We start from the raw sequence: 19,171 nt of genomic DNA, 5'->3' as shown, positions 1-19,171 counted from the left end.
AGGCGCTTATAAACGAGTGTTATACGCTATTTTTTATTATACCTATTCATTTACATCCTTTAAGAGCACTAAAAAAATGTGAATTTACACAATAAAATTATCAAAGGTTGTTTGTGAATCGTTTTCGTAGAGACGGTTAGCAATTGTTTGTTCACGTTGTTAAGCACATTTTTTCACGTTTGTAAAAATCCGTTCAGAAAATGAGTGAAGATATTAAAAGGCTAACAGAACATGCAGAACTGCGATTAATTCTGAATCTACCTGACGCTGAGATATATTCTGGTCATGCTTTCCGACAAACTTCATACGATTATGGCAAACAGTGGTATGAGCATCGATGAGTTGAAATGTCAGGTAAAATGGAAATCTTCTAGTGTGGCTAGTGTGGCTAAATCAATATTATCTGACTTTTTCAAGAGATGTCCAAGATATTAAAAACATAAGTTTATAAATCAAGTGACATATGAAAAACGTATACAGGTTGCAACTTCCGTCCGTCAGGGTCGTAATGTTATACTTCAACCTAGTTTGTCTGAGCTAATCTGTATTTATTTTTTATCTGTGCTCCCAAGGTCACAAACTGACCTAATTTTAAGACTCTACACAAATTTTGACAAAACTCATGAGTTAGAATGTACCACTTGTGAATATTTTTCAATTTATGAGTCGCATGCATTGGTTTGTCAAAACTTGACAGCTAAATGCAACAGTGACAGTGACAATGAAAATTTGTTTAATATCTGCCTTTATTTATTTATAATTTACTATAAATTTGGACAATAACAGCATATTTTCTTCTTCTTCCTGAGCATTCCTCGTTCTGCTTTGAAGTTATAATTTTGATCAAAAGATGAAAGGGTGTCAGTAAACGCAGACTGTGATTGCAAACAGACAGCAACCACCAGAAAAGGCAATGCAATTCAAATGGATAGGTATTCTTTGTCCTTGTTCAAATACTATTAATTTTAGACAATTTTGGTTTTGAATTCGCATGAATTCTGGGTGAGCCTGCATAGATAATAATATACTATTTTTTACAGTGTAAGTAATTTTTAACAATGATTTTCTGTTATTAAATCTTAGCTTAAAATTAGATCTATTCAGAAACACAAAATATAATAATGTCCACCAGTAAGTTTCCCGCGAGAAATTCATCTGGGAAAAAGTAGTAACAAAATATTTCTACAATAGCGGATGATGTCACTTTGACGACAATATATTATTTGAAGCAGAATCGCTTCTTTTCTTTAATTGCCTTGGCCGCAATTGTTTGGATTCAATAAAAAAACCTTAATTTCTCTTAATAAGATAATGTACTATTAAATAATTTAATTAATCAAAATTGTTCATAATTATCAAAGATAATGGACTAGATAGTATTTTCTTTAGCATCTTAAGAAATTGTTATGTGCAATATGGTAACCCACATTTTGACTTTACAAGAATACAATTTTTTAAGTATAATTATCAAAAATTTATTTCCAAACACCAAATTCCGTCAAAAAACGCTGACGCGCGTTTCGATAGCAATGCTACATCATCAGAGCGATGATTAAACAAAAACTAACAAATTGTCACCTTCAGTGACAAAGAGACTGGAAAGAATTTTCCAAGGTTTAGATCTTAAAGTAGTTTTTACTTCGGGTCCATGCCTTTAAAGTCTTCTAGGTAATCCTAAGGAGCGAATGGGAACAACAGAAAAGTCGGGGATTTATGAAATTAAATGTAAAAATTGTGATGAGAAATACAGAGTGTCCAGAAAGTCGCGCACCACCGTGATACTGTATCATCGGACAATGCCATAGATCACCGGAAAAATGTTAAAAAATCATGTCTTCAATTTTTCGAGATATGGTGGACTGAAGAGGAAAAACCAAAGTTGACGATTTCTATGCAATTATTAAGGTTTAAATGAATTTGTTACCTAAAGGACATTTTGCGCAAAGGCATGGTGCAAAAAAAATTGGAAAAATCTTCTGAGAAATGCCTGAAAACTGTTCACAAAATTTTTGAATCAACAATGTCGATCAATGTGGCATCGTTCACTTGAAACCATAGTTACATTACTCGTTTATGAACCGACCTGACTAACGCCAACAATACAACAGCAACGTTACTATGGCTTTGAATACTGAAAATTTAAATTATGGGAGGTACAGTTCTGCAATGTTGCTATTTTGCAAATTTTCTTTTGCTCCTCCTGCGAAAACAGAGAGTCTGAAATTTTTTTTAACATTTTTTTGGTACTCTGGGGCATCACCCAATTACCCCCTTTCAAGGCGGTGCGCCACTTTTCGGACACCTGTATATTGGGCAAACAAGAAGGTCAATTTTAACAAGATTCAAAGAGCATCAAGCTCATCTCAAATTTGGAAGGTTAGGAAGCGAAGAGTACTGGTTTCCTTCCTATAAACATCAAACTCTAATCTGTTCTTATTTTTAATTACAATTGTGTCTAAAAATGGAAGTTTTCCGTCTTTCTCTATTTCGCAAGTAAATTTTATCGTTGGATAACGGTTATTATTTTGATTAAAAGTTATCAATATTTGACTGTTTGTATCAAAACTCTTTCCATTGGCAAAAAGTTTACCATTCTCAAGAAGTATTTATGCCAAGTCGCAATTAGGGACACCAACAGGTCTTGAATCTAGTCGTAAAACCTCAAAAAAGTTTGATCGAATTAGCATTTGACCCAGGGTTTTATGTTATGAGATCTCGGATTAAAAGTAAAATTTGACGAATTTCGTTAACTATAAATTGCAGGAATTTAGAATTTGACTTTTTTTTGTTTACATAAAGTCATGTGATCGTTCACTTCTCAGTGTTTTATTTGTAACCCATCGACTTAATAATTTTGATAAGTGTTGTTCTCCTGGCATGAAATTCTAATTGTTACCGCCTAAGTATTAGCCAAAAGTTTTCATCTTTATTGACCAGATCTTTAGAAACGGTTGCACGCTGCACCTAAAAAATATTTTAAAAACAAACATCTACGGAACTTTGTACATTACAGAGATATTTGTAACACTTCAACTCTATTGTTCCAGTCTTAAATCAGGCCGATCTTTTCGAAACTGCAAGTAGCACTTCTTAAAGGCAAGTTTTGTTCGAAAACTAAATCACTTTAGGCATTTTTTGCAATAGTTTGACGATAATGCCTTTAAGCTGTTACTTCCATGATTAAAAAGGAAACACATGATTTTTCCAGTATCAGAAAAGTGGCAAACTAGCATACATGAAAGACGCATGTCAAATGTGACAGTAAAAAAAACTACGTCTGTCAGTCATGGTAGCCAACAAAAAGAAAAAACATGGCCTACTCTGGTCTAAAAAGATTTTGAATGCATTAGAGGGATGTATGAGGATGAACGAGGAATTAGGTAAGCATGTGACAATTTTCAATTTTTTTTCTTTAACATTAAAGACGATTCTGGGGGTGACCACATCTGCTTCTTATAAACGTGTGCTGTTTAAAATCTCAAGATAACGTTACAGACACTTTATCAATAGTCAATACTTGGTTTGTTGAATGTTTGATAAGAAGATTAAAAATTATGAAATAACAAGGTAAAAATATAGTACCTAGATATTTGTGTACTTCTAACTTATAAAAACCAATTAAAATTTCAATCAAGACATTTTTTCTCTATTTTCAGTATTTGGTATTTTTGCAACACAAAATGTTTCTGTAGGCTCAGGCGATTGAGAATTACCAATAAAGTTCCTATTACAAGGTTCACATTATTTGTAACTGCAATAACAAGCGATAGTTTTGGAACAACATTCACCGCTGCTCGAGCAGCTGCTCAAACTAAATTCATGACATTCTCGATAAAGTATTTTATGCAATTAATTTTGAAATTTCTAAAGAAATTTAAAGAAATCAACTCTTGGTGTAAAGCACGCATATTAAACAAGTTAAACCAAACATTATACATGGTATAGAAAAACACAGCTTTTAAAGATTTCACCCACAATTAAAGAAAAAAGATAAATTTAGATGAGCACCATTAACAACAGGTTGCGAACACATTTTTTGCTCTTCAAGACAATTTTCCCACGGTTTCCAGTTTTGAGTTTTAATAGATATTTACGAAACAAGTAACGTTATTAGGATTTTTACATTACGAGGAAATATGTTTGAAAAACGAGTGCGATAGCACGAGTTTTTTTAAATTTACGAGTAATGTAAAACCTCATAACGTTACGTGTCTCGTAACACATTTTATTTTATCCTCAAAACTCCATAAAAGGCAAAAAATTATATAAAAACTGTTTGTAAATACTTCAGTCGGCCTTGTCTAAACTAGTATCCATGACACCCATTGTTTGTTTATTCGAAACAAAAATTTCCAAAATGAGTGTCAGTAACATGTAATGTTGGCCTATGTTTCGGAACTGGTAAGTTTTTCTGTGCTAATTATTCAGAAGATGCTTAATTGAAGGCTTTTTTTAGTCAGGGAAGTTCAAACCGTCTTCTGTGTGAACAAAAATCTCCATGTTGACAAATATGTTGCTCTCCCATGAAAATGTGAACATTTCTTCCTTTGAAGTGAAATCGTTCAGGATACTCACCACTATCCCGTATATTCACACGAGAAGAGATCAATACATTTTTAAAAGATGCCTCTGAAGACTATTTAGCTGTAAAAAAAACTGTAATTTTTTGAATTTTTGGACGTTGAAGGCAATAGGAGCTTTACAACGTTAGTGTTAGTAACGTTGTTGACTCAGAATTGTGACAAATAAAAAAGCAGTGTTGTAAAGATTTTTTTACGTTACTGGTGTTGTTAAATGAGCCTTAACGCAATCCGTTGCTATCGTGTTATTGTTACTATTACAATTGAGGATAAAATAATAGTATATTATTCAATGAGCGTGTAATGATGGCTATTACCCATGAAGATGAAACTTGCACCACGAGCGCTAGCGCTCGTGGTGCAAGTTTCATCTTCATGGGTAATAGCCATTACACGCGAGTCGAATACTATACTTTATCTACAACTTTTAGGAAAATACAAATATGAATTTATTACTGTTTTATTAATTGTTATGACCATCGTAATTATAATTAATAGTCATAATAGTGCAGTTATTAAAAGTAATAGGCGGATTTTGTTTATCCGTCAAATTATAGATAGTACTTTCTGTGGCAGTTGTAGTAGTAATGTTATTAACATTTTGTATGGTGCAATTATTCTTGTTAATTACTTCCACAATTTTTCTTCCTCGTTCTAACTTGTTATTTATGTTGTCGTCAATGTAACCTTCGGCAAATGCGGTTGATTTCCATCCCCCTAGTTTTTTCACGGGTGTGATGTCACCACCTCCGCTCACACAAATTGTTGCCGAAGATCGACGAAATGAATGACCCGTATAAAGTTCAGGATTTTCAAGTTTCAAATACATAGCTATTTGATTGCCCATAGCAGCTAATTTAAAATTTAATTTAATTTAATTTAAAAATAAACAGCCTGATGTGGCATGTGGTGGTCGTAGTGCAAGATATTTTCTACAAATTTCGTAAAATTCACCCGAAACTGTAAACGATCTAGACGTCTTTGTTTTAGTGATAGGTATAGTGACGATAAGAGCTCCATTGTAATCTTTTATATCTTTAATTTTCATAGAATGCAATTCATTAGTGCGGCAGGCTCCCATTAAACCCATGATTAATGCTACCTGTAAAAAACATTACGGCTTGAGAAATTTTACAATTTCAATTTCGATCACTTACTTTGGTCAGAAGAAGTGGATGATCTGGTGCCTCTTTAAGAAATGTATTCAGTTCCTCCGGTGTAAAAGTCTTGGCTTTTTTTGGTCGATGGCCTTCGGACTGGGGTTTTAGAAACGTCTGCAACTTCATGTAATGTTCGAGGTGGATGTTATGATGAATATTCAGGGTACTTTTAAGCATTGAGTAGAAAGACCATAGTGACGAAGACTTGTACTTCTTAGCTAATTCAGCAAAATACACAAGACATTTTCCGAGAAAGAAGTCGTTTTTTGTCTTGACTGCCAATCCATAAAATTCTTATATGCGGCATCATACTTCTTTTTTGATTTTGTAGGCATCAGATTCTCTGTTGTGCTTGCGGCTAATTGTAATATTTCGGTAGGCGTACAGCTACGCATTTCGTCTTCATCAGAAGTATTCGTATCACTCATCTTGTACGCGAAACAAACGGAAATAAGAGTAGACTTCACAAAATTCACCAAATTAGTAATGTTTGTAAGAACTAATGTCATCGTTATAACAACATCATGCCAAGACAATCATATGATTAAATTTTGACGTAAGAATTGAGTAATATTACTCCACCAAATTGTCAATATTATTCAATTGACAATAGTAATAACTGTCATTATGTGCCAAAATCGGTTTAGTAATTCATAGATTATGCGATAGTTGTAGATAAAATTAATTTATATAAAAGGGCTTGGAGCGCAATATCTGCCTGGTTTGAAAGATTTTGCTCCTCCATTTCGGTCGATCGTTGTTCACCTCTTGCAGAACTTTTTTGCATTCTCTACAAATCTTTCCAGATGCTTCCGAGCAGATTTCTTTTCTTTTTATCTTAATCTTTTCAGATCTTTTAGGGTTTACCTTAGTTGTCCTAACTTCATTGTCAATCTCGGTCATTATTCTAAAGCTACGGTTTCCTAAGAGAACGGTGCCGTAATGTAGCGGCCGTAATATGACGGCCAAAAATTCATTCTGTATAAACGCATTGGCGTGGTTTCCTCGAGGACGGTAGCAACCACCGTCACGTAAAATAGCGGCCGTACAATATTTGTAGCGGTGGCCTCTACGGTGGCAACTGTTCTTGCAACGTTTTTTGACGTTACGGTGGTGGAATCTCTGCCGCAATTAGGATGCAATGCGTGTTTTCTCATCAGTTTGACGTCTTTAGTAATTAATTAAATTCATTTAACAATTAAGTAATTCTTAAAAATTAAAATATCAACTTAATGTATAAACTGTAGTACCTTGGAAATGAAGCTTGAATAATTAAATAAGTGCAAAACTACCCAATTATAAATTATATTTGTTTCCATAAAGATTCTTTTAGAGAAAAAAATATTTATTTAAATAACGAAATAATTTTATTACTATTAAAGAAATAAGTTGAAATTATAATAACAAGCACTTTCACTTTTACTACTTTATTGCAACAAGTATATTCGAGTGTCAAATAAGGGTGCTATGAAATTAGAGTTTTGCCACAATGTCTTCTTTTATATATTAAAATGTAACTAAACAACACTAAGGTGACCCAAAAATATTCTCTAAATTTAATTTCGTTGCACGGCAGGTGACGACGAATTAAAATTTAATAAGCACCTTCTGTTGAGCGCATTTTGAATAGGACGGCCTCATTTGACCTTTCGGGTTCTTCTTCTGAAGATAACTTTTTTCTAAATACACCAGTAAAGCAACGTCAAGTTCGTTCATGGTCGATCAACACACTAATGTCTTTATCCTGTACGTTTTCTAACTTTACACCTAAACCCACCGCTACGATCGGACGCTTTTTCTTGCCGCTATCGCTATCTTAATCCTTCTTCTACTCAACAGAGTGTACTCCATCGGTCCTATAACCCGTATGTCCCCTTTTAATGATCTCACAGCTACTTAAATTATTGCTTCATTTATAAATTGAATTTAGATAACGCAAATTCAATAATTCCATTAGTCATTTACTTGCATTGAGCATTTTTGGGCAACAAAAGTTATCAATTATTTATTGAATGTTGACCAAAAGTTCGTTGATTGTTCCATTAACCGAAAGATCAACTTTAAACAAATTCAACAATCTTTTTGACAAATTTATTTGTAACAATTTTATTTTGGCTTATAAATATTAGTTAGTTCAGGCAGCTGCTTACGCCGCAGCACCATCGCTTATCCCGCTTGCTTTATAGCGTCTTATTTATTTATTTGTCTTTGCTGCAAAACGAACGAAATTTTCGATAAATACATATACAGATGGCTTGCAGAAAACTTTATAATGATAAATTTTATACCCACCCAAAATAATATTGAACAAACCTCGTAGAGATGACATGAACTCACGTGAGTACCTACTTGCAAAACAGTGCTTTAAACTTTCTTAAAGCATCGCAAACTATTGAAAAGTGCTATAATGTAACGCTTAAAGCACCAAATCAGAAAAATATATTTATCCTTTCGTTTAAGTGATCTGCATGACAACCACAAGAAAGTTGGCAACAGTGGCTGCCAAATTAAGAATCGTTGGCTTTCCAGGTGTAAAAAAACCTCCCCCGGAAAAAACAGGAAGATTTTCTTCAACGTACTCCAGCAATTTCAATATTTCAAGTTCTTCTCTATTAGTAACCACTATCTTATATCTAATCTCGTACATTTCCAACAGAATTTTCTTGCCTTCTTCGGTGATGGCGTCGCACTGAGATAATACCATCATTGCTCCAATCTGCAAAAAATTACTGAAGACACGGGTAAGAGTTTGAGGACTTACAATGCTAGGATGAAGGCGCAGAAACGCAAGAACAACGCTTTCAAGAACTGTATTGTTCCCTTTGTTGCTCAATGCAAAAAGGATATAGTTGAGTATTTCGAAAATTGTAAATAAGAGCATGAGAGCCAGTGTTGGTCCAAAGAGCTCGTTGAAGATGTTGATAGTTTTCCGGAGAAGGCACAGCGCTTTCACTGTTTTTCTCAAAGCAACCAAAGAAAGTGTCTTTTTTAGCACCACGGTCAAACGGCGGTACCTCACCAACAGCGTCGATAAGATATCATAAAGCAGCATCTTGTGGAACGATTGCAACCACAGCTCTGGAATTCTAACAGCAAATCTTTTGAAGTAGCCAATGCCCAAAGCCGAGTACCTCTTGTAGTCTATGTAAATCTCTCCAGTTATCCACCAAATACTGACAATTATGAAGGTAAAATAGTACGGCAACTTCTTTCTCGATTTCACCATCTGTGTCTTCTTCTTCACGACTCGCAAGTGTTGCATCAAGTCGTACCATTTTTTCCTCTTCCAGAAGTTGGTACTGATCATCGTGTAGAAGCTGAACGAGTACAAACTGAAATCTGTGATGTACGCTGAGATAATTCTGACAAAGACGTCGTTCTGATAGAAGTTGTTATTGATGATGGTCATCGCTTGGCCGAAAGAAAGAGCGACAAAGAAGACAATATTGTAGATTTTTTGGTACGACGTTTCGGTTTTGGTAGTGGTAGACGAGGGGGTTGAGGCAAAGGCGCGGCCGAAGACGCAGAATAAGTGGAGACGTTTGAAGCCCATTAAATAGACAGCATTAGTGTCGACAAAGAAAGTAAAATGTGAGTGGTCAAATGACGATTCATGATAATTATTTTAGTGTTTAATAAGTAATAAAATCATGGAGTATGTTATGTATAGATAGATAATTATTGATCCTATCTACAGAAGACAAAGTTGTCGTGTTGTTGTAGATTGTTATGAAGATAATAATTACGTAAAAAATTTATATTCGTATAGATAACAAGTATAATTATAATAAATAAAAACGGTTTTGGGTTTTCGATTTCGCTTTTCAAGGGTTCCGTAAAACTGTGATGTACGCTAAGATGATTCTGACAAAGACGTTGTTCTAGTAGAAGTTACTGTTGATAATGGTTATCGCTTAGCCAAAGGAAAGAATAACAAAGAGAATATTGTAGATTTTTGGAGCAACGCCTCAGTTTTGTGAATGCTAGACGAAGGGGTTGAGGTGAAGACGCGGAAGAGTTTGAAACCCATTGCGTGTCATTGCAGAGAAAGAATTAAATATGACATTTTATAATTTGTACGTGTTTAGTAAATAATTCAACAGTTAAACGGATTAAAATGAGTTGACATGTCGGTATTCAAGTATTCTTGATATAGATGATAATAAAGTGTCAAAAAACGATTCGTCGCTCATTCATAATTCAGTTGTTACGCACGCGATAAACATCTAGTAGTCTGAAATTTACGACAATCAATGAAAAAAAAAATTGTTTACAAGATTAAGGCACGATTGCAGAAACGCGGATTATATTTTTAGTTCAAGACTAAAGCTTTAATCTACGATTATACGTCAAATCCGATTGCAGAATAATATTTGTTGTTTGGGGTTAAATGTAGTCCGTGACTAAAATTTAGTTCTGAACTATAGGAAGGACTAAACGAAATTTGGATTGCACAAACGACTTAATCCTGGATTAAACGATATAGTCTGGGACTAAACATAATCCCACAAGTTTGATGGATTATAGGACGAACTAAATTGACACGTCTAAGTAAAATCTTTTAGGTTTTACGACTTGTGGATATTGAAGTAATGGCAAAATAATCTTAATTAATGGAAAAGGTGACAGGCACTTTCTTATTATAGCTTTGGATGTTCAACTAAACATGATTTTTGGATGTGCGCGTATTAGGCGTTTTCAAGAATCAGACATAATAGGTGGACCACAACAGCTTATGAGTTAAATCAAATAGATGTGAGCTCATATTTTATAATTTTTTGAATCTAAGATCTAAGCAAAAATGTACGGTGAAAACCACTAACGAAAAGAATGTTTTTTCGATTACAAATCAATTTAAGCATTTTGTTTAAAAACCAAAAATTTATACGTTTCATTAACTTAATTCAGTAACTTCGTTATTTTTTAACCGATTTCGTTCGTTTTAATAGCTTTTGAAAGAAAAAAATCTCTAGACCACTTTTTGATCAAAGTTTTGATAAACGTATTATACAAGACCCTAACTGAAAAACCTATACAAAGTAAAAAATCGAAAAACTAACTAATTACATCACATTCTAGGCATAAATTCTCTGTAATAGTCTGGATACAATTTTAATACAAAATGTACAATTCATCCTAATTGCAATAAGAGGACGTTTCGAAGAAATATGTTTCTAACTTTTTTCCTTTATAATAACTTTTTCCTCACCGTTTTAATCAGTTTTTAGAGCGTTTGATATAGAGAAAAACTCTCTAAAATGGTGGTTTCCATAATAGAAGTAAGAGAGTGCAATTTAGTATTTGAAACATCTCAATTCAGAGCCTTTTAAAATAACAAACTCGAGAATAACCTTATTCTAAAATAACGTACAGGTTGAGATAGTAAATTATGAATAATTTTACAAATAAAAATTCATTTCTATGATTTGAAAGTCTTGTTAGGAGAAATGTTAGGAATATCGCTATTTTTCCAAAAATTCGGTAGTTCTTAGTAACCCCCAAACCCCTTAGTCATGCGGAGATCTCCAAGCAATATAAATCTTCTACTTACAGTAGTGTCACAGTTGGTACATATCCAGTTAAAACGACATTTATAACCTGTATTACAATATTTACATGAGAAATAATTTTAAATGTAGGTAATTTTTTTGTTTTGTAACCTGCAGTACCCATTATTTGGATTAATCCGTGAAGTTACATGTCAAAATGTGGTTCGTTCACAATCAAAAACGTTTGATCTTGGATTACGTAATCCCATCTATACACCACTTTTCTGCAATAGGATCAACATATAGTTCAGGATTAAATTTAATCCAGGGGTGCGATTCTCGAAATGTGCTGATTTGATTTAGTCCTCTAAACATCCATATCACTGTGCTCGAATTGCAATTGCAATCTTTTTTTCCTCAACAGGTTGGGCATTCCTGGGGTAAATCTTAATTAAGTATGTTAAATACAACAGTGCTTACCGTGTTTGAATGTTAGCTCGCGTTTTCGAAATTTTGCAATTTTAAAATTTTCCGTTTTAAAATTTAATTTTGACTTTTTGGAATCTTTTAGAGCTTTCCTAAACCTTCGAGAACCTTGCATAGACGATGCGTGAACGTTCTAGAAGTTTTCAGTCAACCTCCTACTCCGTGGTCAGGTCAGGTGGTCAAAATTATAGAATTAATGACCATAAGTGGAAAATGTGTGTCGACTTAAAAGTAGTGGCGTTTTTAAAAGGTATACAAACGGGTTATACCAAAAATATGTGCTATATGTGCTGGTCTTTAAGGAAGGAATTTAGATTGCGTCAAAACAATATAATAAAAGTGCTTATCGAAAAAATTTGATTACCACAGCTTTACATCAAACTAGGAATTGTAAAAAAAAATATTAAAAATGCTTAAAAAGCATTAAACCCAGAAGGAAATGCATTTAATGAATTGCAAATGATAAAAAAAAAAAACTAAGAGAAATCTGTTTTCTGCAAAAACTTTTAGTAAAGTCGATTTACCTCCTTGAATCTAGTTGTGTGCTAACAATTTTGTTAGTTTATGTGTGCGTGGCATTGATTTTCTATTATTTAAGTTCAATAAATAGTCAATAAATTTTAAAAATTGCGTTTTGTTTGGGTCTATTGTTAAAAATTGTCAAACTTAAATTATTCGCAAATGCGAGCTAACTTTTAAATAAAATTCATATTATTGGATTCAGCGTATGCGGCTGTGTTTGACCCACCAAGTGCCCAGCTTGTTGCATTTTGCAGCTAGCACAGTGACTATTTAGTGTGAAAATTGAAAAAGGGTATTCTCGACGTTCTGTGAACATTTAGTGTACTGAACTTTCAGTATGAAATTATTAGTCTGGTCGATAGTATACTAAATTGCATGTTAATTTAATTAGATTGGCAAAATTTTTGATAAAGCAATGAAATTAGAAGAAGAATCTAGACGAAGGTCTTAACTTAGATGTAGTAGTAGCAGCAAATTTACATGAAACCAAAATATATAGAAAATTCCTTAGAAATGTGGAAGATAGAAAACTCCGTAAAACTTTTCGATTTACTCAAGACACATTTAATTTCAAAACCATGCAAATCCTACTCCAAAAATTGCAATGGTTTTAGTGTTATCATGATATTTTTCTTCTGCAACACCACTGATTGGAAAATTCCTATTTCTTTAAAATCTAACACATTCTGTTTGACTGGATCATTTCGTTCTGTTGCCTGTTGGTGTTTAATTATGCCTTATTTTAAATTTTGAGCTAAGTTTTGCCACGCCTGATGTATTTTTATGTTTTTTCTTTTCTCCAAAGTTATTGGGCATTTTTTCATGTAAAAATAGACATAAACTTGTCTTGTACAAGAATTAAAAGTTGTTCAGAAAGTTTAGATGATTTCTTTTGCTTCTCAATAACACGCAACTTATACTTTTTAGCCTGCGCTAAAAGTTTGGATCCACGATGAGATATTCTCATGAGATTGTGGTTTCACGAGTCAAAAATTGTATCAAAAAGTAGCAAAAACTATAAAATTTGTTCATTTTGCTGTGATTTCTTTTGGGGGACTTTAATGCTGCATTTATTTTTGTTGAACATTTGACTAGAAAGGTTAATTTTTTGAGATCAGTCAACCTGACAAACGGTTTTGCGATGTTGCCAAGATAATATTTAAACCGCACTAAAATATTAGTGCTCTTTTTAGTTTCATTATGGAGAATACACTATTCTTGACACCACACTAATTTCTCGTACTAAATATTTAGTGCACTAAACTTTTAGTGTGATTTCGAGAATCGCACCCCAGGATTTTATAGTCCGTTGTTTAATCAGCGTTTCTGCAATCGGCCCCAAGAGAGTTGTAGAATTTATGCTACTCAATCCTTAAAAAAGATTCCGAATTTTTCAATTTCAAATCTGATGTTATATCAGTCTAATGCAAAGATCTTAGTAGTATGTGATATAGTTTTATAAAATGTTTGTCTAACAATTTTTTAATTGCACTATACATATAGTAAACTCTCGTTAAAACAAACTCCAAAAAACCGGATTTTTGTCAGTTCGTGTTAACGAAGTGTTTGAGATTGGTTGTATGAAAGGATTAAATTTGAAGAATAGAGTTGTTTTCTCACGGATATTCGAATCATTTAAAAAAAAAACATTTTTTAATTAAAACTACAAGTGTCCCAAAACTCCATGAGACCTATAAAAAGCAGGCACATGCAGACCGCCGTACAAAACCAAAATTTCAGAACGAAAATACTCAAGTTAAGACGAAAACACTGTAGCCGATCAGTTTCGCTGAATTTGCGTATTTCTTCCTTTAAAAATGAGTAGATCTAGCAGTTTTACATTTGGTCTGTTATGGCATTTCATTTCTTCTTATGCTGTCAGAAAAAGGGGCTTTGAATATAATTAGGAATTATCTTATATCAAAAAATGGGCTACTATACAGGGTCTATCAGAACTGGCGGACCAAAATCATCCCATGGATAAATGATCTTCTGCAGATAAAGAGAAAATTGTTTAAAAAAATCCATTCTTGTTGGCTTTTAAAATAAGAACGGTTTTAATTGACCAATCGTGTTGTAGATGTAAAATTACCTTAAAACATATATTTTTTACCATAGAAACCTATTTAATTGTTGCAAAAAATAATTGACTGTTATTTCATAACAAAGTATTTCTGACAATTAGACAGTCATTCCAAACGTTGATTTGTGGTTTCATTGTATTTAATAATTAATTATGTTTACCCCGGAAGAATATTTTGATATGGTCTTGTTGTATGGAGAGTGTAATCGCAGTGCAACAGCTACTATCCAGCAATACGCACTTCGTTTTCCAAATAGGGAACAGCCTAGCCGAAATGTTATTTTAAGATTAGTACAGAGAGGAAGAGAATCTGGTAATTTAAAAGTATGCAGAAGGGAGGTTGGGGGTGCCCCAAGAACTGCGAGAACCGTGGACAACGAGGAAGCGGTTATTGAGATTTTTGAAGAGGAACCTGAAACGAGCATTAGTATTGTGGCCAGAAATCTTGAAATGTCCACCTCTTCTGTTCAACGTATTCTTAAAGACGAACGAATGCACCCATTTCATTATACTAAAGTGCAATGTCTTACGCCGGAAGATTATCCTCTAAGAGTGGAGTTTTGTTCTTGGCTTCTGCGGGAACATGAAGCAAATGAGAACTTCGTCAAAAGCATATTGTTTACAGACGAATCTTGCTTTCAAAAATATGGATTTTTCAATCAAAGAAATTTTCATGTTTGGGGGCGAGATAATCCGCACGTCTTCAGGCAAAGTAATCCCCAGCAAAGATTTTCTGTCAATCTTTGGGCTGGAATTTTTGGGAACGCCATAGTAAATTGTTTTGAGAACAAGTTATACGCAATTATAAAACATCACATTCTTTCAGGTTGGCCCGTACGAATTTCCCGCCAGACTCAACGGCCAAATTTATACAAATTTTTTAGTTGATGATTTGGACATGCTGCTAGACAATATTCCTCTACAAAGATTAAGAAATGTTGACATTAACAATATTTGGTTCCAACATGATGGATGCCCAGCACATTTTGCAAATGTAACTAGGAACCATTTAGATGTTAGATTTCCTAATGCATGGATAGGCCGCGGAGGCCCAAGACGTTGGCCCCCCAGGTCGCCAGACCTTACGCCCTTAGATTTTTTCTTTTGGGGACACGTCAAGAATTTGGTGTACCGAAATATGCTTGAAAATATTAACGTGTTAAGAAACCGCATTCAAGAAGCATTTGCTTCAATAACAGCTGAAATGGTCAGTAATGCTAGGGCAAGTCTACTGAGAAGAGCTGCTCTGTGCATTCAAGTGGAAGGAAGAAATTTTGAACATTTACTTTAAAAACTATTTACCTATTTTTTCAAATTTATACCGCTAATTCATTCATTTTTGTTATTTCTGTATTCATTTACTAATCTGTTTTTCGGATTCTGTTAATTTTAAAGTTTGAGTTTATTATTTCATTTTGTTGGTCTTAAAATAAACTTGTCAATTTTTATGAGAAGACGTCACCTAAAAAATTACGTCAGTGTAACAACAATGCAAAAATATTTAAGATGCATCCATAGTTACAAATAAAGCAGGAAAAGCTAATTTTCAGGTAACTTAACATCAGCAACACGATTGGTTAGTTTAAATTGTTCATTTTCTGATCACTATTAAAGATGGATTTTTTTAAACATTTTTCCAATTATTCCCAGAAGATTGTGAATACATCGTTTCATTTTGGTCCGCTAGTTCTGATAGACCCTGTATAATATCATAAAAGTATAAGGCTAGCCCACCTAATACTTTTGAGCCCCAATATCTTTGTTATTTATGAACAGTTTTAAAAAGAAATTAAACAAAGATGATAATAATTATAATTATTATTATTATTGAATAGCAACCTTGCACAAAATTGTAATCTTCAATATTTATGATTCAGGTTAATTCGTGGATTAACATTATTTTCATCGATACAATTAAGTAGCAAACAGTTTGAAAATTGTTATTATAATATTCAAACTAAGCTAAGACTGTATAGCATGTTTATATCTGTCATAATAATAGATTATGTTGATTACCAAGAAGTAAGCTCAAAAATAATAGTATATTCTTTAACAAGCTTGTAATGAAGGCTATTATTACACGAGGATGAAAATATTACAGTCCGAGCAAAGCGAGTGTTGTAATTCATCTGAGTGTAGTAATAGCCCGTTACATGCGAGTGAAAGACACTATTTTATCTACAACTGAACCATATTTTTATCTATAGCCTCAAAACGTAGTTTAAAAACACGTTAGCAAGTCATAGCCGAAGTGCATAGGTGTTTTTCGTCCTCTCTGCAGATCCAGATTTGTTTCAGGCAGTAGTGACTGGTATCGATGTATATCATATATATATGAATATTACTTCACATGCAACAATAAGACGTTTCGTTAATTACTAAAATTTGTACAAAGGATCTAGTCATTGTTTAATGGTCGTAGATAAGATAAGTTTATTAAAAGATTAATTTTATTATGCTTTGTCTATAGATTTCTATACTTGAACTAAGATAAGTCAGCAGTATAAAAAAGAAACTGCTGACTGATCGTGCAAAAAGAAATGAAAGATTTGAATGTCTACAAAACGCAAAAATCATTTCAACCTTTCACAGGTAATAAAAAAAAAATAAAATTTGTGAAGGAAAGTTATTGGTGTTGTTATGAGAGGTAAGAAATTCATTGTTTTTTATTTATTCAACACAACAGGTTATGTAGACCTACGGTGTATAGTATAATTAACGTCTTCATTAACACTTACTAAAACTTGAGCAGGCTCTCTCGCTTCGATAGTTGAGAGGTCCGAGTTTTTCGCTTTGGGCGCTTCTCCTCCGAACGGGAAAGATCGAGGCGTTGTTTTGCTCGATTTTCGGATAGAAGACCCATTCCCCCAACTAATGCGCGAGGTTTCGAGTCTTTGGGCGCTTCGGGGGCCGTTTTCTCGATTTTTAAAAAACCTTTTGTCTTTCGACGATTGACATTTCTACTTCATGTTGGTGGCGCTGCTGTCATATGTTTACGTTTTCCACAGGTTTTCTGCTTGAAGATGTTGTAACGTCATGTGCAACTGGTTTTGGGGATTCTCGACACTTTTCACGATCCGCCGCGCCCCTGGACACCTTACACGCGCACATTTTCGCTCTTCAGTGGACACGATTTGCAAAAAAAAATCAAACGTTTTTTTCGTCCGACGATTGACATTGACATTTCGATGCACGTCGTTGGTGGCGCTGGTGTCGTGCTTCGGCCAATGAGCTTCCGCCACGTTCACTGGATCGAAAACCCATCGCATTAAAAAAAAATTCAATCCAGTGACAGTTGGCATTGCTCAAATTTTGTGTTTTACGTGCTGCCTATGCAATTTAAACTCGAAACGACGTTTTGTGAGGTTAAAACACCTAATAACTGTGTGGTTTCAAGTAGCAAAAAAACAAAATGAGAATTTGAACAGCTTTTACTGAAGTGAACCAGACACGTATTGAGAATAGAAGGGCAAATGGAAATGGACGAATGAAACGAAGGACAACAAACATGAAAATCCACGTTTTTGAGGTTAAGAGCCCCCTTTCCAGCAGAACAGACAGATGCGATTCCCCCATTAAAATCTTTTATTCATCGACAGTCAAGATGTGAGGTTATCTTAATTGCCGATGTTTCCGTTGGCACCGATGAAACGACCAACTCACGCTCTAAGGTTGGCAACACTGAGTGTGTTTCACGTGGTGTCTAAGCAAATCGAACTTGAAATGTCATTTTTTGTGAGGTTATGAGGTTGCGTTTTTTTTTGCCATTAATTAGGCCATTATCTAATCCTTAACGATCTTTTCGCATCAAAATTTCCTTCCATTGTTTGCAATTCTGGGATTGGTGGAGGTACCGCAGATTGTGACGACCAAACGAAAAAGATCATCGGGTGGTTGATGAAAGAGAGCCTTGAAAGACAACGGAACAATCGTTGTAACAATCTGTTCTGAGTGAGGTATTTTCTTTCACATTATTAATGCTTTCATTCTGAAGTCAAACTTTTTCCCATCAGAAACACCGCACTGCGTGGTTTCAATGACGAACAACATTTTTGAAGATGTTTTATGCGTCACAAACTCTTATGGAAGGTAACAGAAAAACATGGAGATCTTTAGACATCCGCAACATAATGGCAGTTTGAACAACTTCAGGAATCACAACCTCTTTTGGAAAGTTGCAGAGAAACGTAGCGATCGTTTGTGTTGTAATGATCTGTTTTGAGGTATTTTCGTTTACATTGTCAAGGCTGTCATTCTGAAGTCAATCTTTCGGAAACTCCTCGCTGTGCGGTTTCATTGAAGAACTTTTGGATTATACTTTATGATTCACAATCCTCTTTGGAAAGCAGAGAAACATGGAGATCTATCAGCAATATAATGGGAGTTTGAACAACTTTTTGGAATAAGACTTAAACTTCACCACCCCTTTTGGAACGTTGCAGAGAAGCACATAAATCTCCTGTATTGTGGTGCCCTTTTTGAAGTATTTTCTTTTGCATTATCAACGCTGTCATTCTGAAGTCAAATTTTCTTCTCTTCAGCAACACTTCCCTATGGGGTTTTTTATTCAAGAACAAGATTAGAAAAAATTTTTGTGAAAAGCATCGATAGAGGTTTAATTGTGAATAACAAAACTTTCTACCGATCTTTGCTCTCGCTTTTGTTGCAATACTTTGAAAAACAGCACGATGGAACTCTTCCGGTCATTGCAATTCTGGGACTGGTAGAGGCTTCGCAAATTGTGACGAACAAACGAAGATGATTGGGCGGGCTATAAAAGGACCTTAAAAAAGACAATGGAACAACACTTGCAATTGCAAGTGAACGATTTGTTTCATAAGTGGGACAATT

This window comes from Gnatocerus cornutus, chromosome 3, assembly GCF_029298725.1.
Source record: "Gnatocerus cornutus isolate USDA-ARS CGAHR chromosome 3, icGnaCorn1.1, whole genome shotgun sequence".
Taxonomy (NCBI): Eukaryota; Metazoa; Arthropoda; class Insecta; order Coleoptera; family Tenebrionidae; genus Gnatocerus; species Gnatocerus cornutus.
This window is presented reverse-complemented; position numbering follows the sequence as displayed.